Here is a 2,128-nt window from a genome sequence, read left to right on the forward strand (position 1 = left end):
TTTGTTATATTTGAACAATTGTCAAATACACTTCAAATTGCAATCTATTGTTATTGATTGCCCGCCGCCGCCGCCGCCGCCGCCGCCGATGCAGGCTTCGTGGCTTCTGGTCATCACCGTTGCTATCATCGAACATGTTTTACGTTGATTTTAATTTTTTTTGAACATGTACGAAAATGTAAATGCCTACATTTAGTTTACTACATTATCAAAGAACATTGAAGTATTTCAAATACAATGCATTTTAAGTACGTTGTTTTTCTTTTACATTACATTTGTTTCTGGCTGTTGAGAATTTTAGGGCAAAAAAAAACAAGAATCGACACAAATCCAGAAAGGAACACAGAGAATTAACGAGGTTTAGCAAACATGCCTACGTTATCAGGAGCAGAGGGGCGGCTTTTCCTTTCAATTTCAGAAAAAGATTATAAGATCCTTTTAGGGTTACAATACATCATATATATATATATAAACTCTCGCACTCCCAACTCACCTAACGAAAACTCTCCCGATTGGACCAGATGCTTCCGCTCCACTCCAACATCTGTCCCTTTTCTGGCATATGAGGCATAGCTAACACCAGCAAATCAAACGGCCTTTTACTAGAGTTACTGTAGTTAATTTGTACTAAAATACTTAGACTACAAAACAAAATGATGCAGAACAAGTGTGGTGCAAATAATGTGGTAAGAATTTAGTTTATGTTTCAATATATGAATAGTTTTGGTCTATATGGAAGGCTAAAATTTGAAGTTATAATCACATATTATGTGATAAATTTGATTAAATATTAATTTTAGCTACTTTTTTTCTAATCTGACTTTAATTTTGATCATTATGGTGAGACTTTTTATGAGTGGTGTGACTGTTGTTTATGAGTAGAAGCTCATCACTGGATTTAATAGAATGTGGCTAATAAATTGATTTATATGATAATGATGATCTTCATTGAATTTGTAAATGGTGGCGAAGGCAATGGTAGCCAAATATCAAAAGAAAATGGGTGGTGATGGCCGGCTGATGGTCAGTCCCAGTAGGGATGGTGATGCTTATTTTTAAAAAGACTCAAAATATCTAAAATTTATTTCTCTAATCTCCTTATATGTTTGATCCCATAGTTTTTACTAGTTTTTTTCTGAACGATTAACAATTATTAAATAGGGAGTGATTATACAATCTGTATCTAATCTAATAATTGAATCTATATTGCTAGTCGGTTGATTTCCTGATAATATTAAATAGACTTGTCGTGGGTGGCCTATATTGTCGGAGAGAATTTTACATCCAGAGTCAGGACAGTGTTCTGTGTGCGGATTTTCAATAATATGTTGCCACGTGTGTTACATTACGGAGGTTATTTAGGGATTATTGAAGTAAAATCGCGGAAGTTATAGGAGGTTATTGGGGGTTATTGTAGGGGGTTATTAGAGCGGAACTACAGATGTTACTGGGGAGTTATTAGGGGGTTATTGAGGGGTTGTTGAGACATTATTAGAGTTAATGCCCTCAATAAACCCCTATTAACCTCCCAATGACTCTCCAAATAACATTCGCAGTTCTATTCCAATAACATCTGCGGTCCCACTCCGATAACCTCCGCAGTTTCACTTTAATATTTTTTTAGGTGGGCCCGATATGACACACACGACGGTATATCACTGGAGTCCACATTTTGAGCTGTCCGGAGTCCACATACAAAAAAAATTCATATTGCTGGGATGCTGAATATAAGAATGGTTAGGCATATTGGACTTGTTAAGTTGATTGACCACCAATTGAGACTTAAAATCTCATAAGTAAACTGTAATCCAAATATCAATGCTTCACACTGATTTTTTATGACTTCAAATCTCAGTTTTTAGCTTGTTAGTGTGGAGTTCAAACGATCAACTAAAAGGCCTTGAATTTAAGACTTTACATATGCAGAATGTGTGTTTATAAATTAGCTAAAATATCCCAAAAATTAAGGCTAAAAATGACTCAAAGCTCTTTTAATACGTTCCAAACATATGGATGCAAAATTTTCTGAAGGAATGGCTCTTTAAGTGCAAAAGAAGAAGATGACTGAACATTTGAAATGTAGAAAGCATAAAATAATTTAATATTTAATATGAGCTATTAATGATAC

Source organism: Phalaenopsis equestris, unplaced genomic scaffold, assembly GCF_001263595.1.
Source record: "Phalaenopsis equestris unplaced genomic scaffold, ASM126359v1 Scaffold000107, whole genome shotgun sequence".
Lineage (NCBI taxonomy): Eukaryota > Viridiplantae > Streptophyta > Magnoliopsida > Asparagales > Orchidaceae > Phalaenopsis > Phalaenopsis equestris.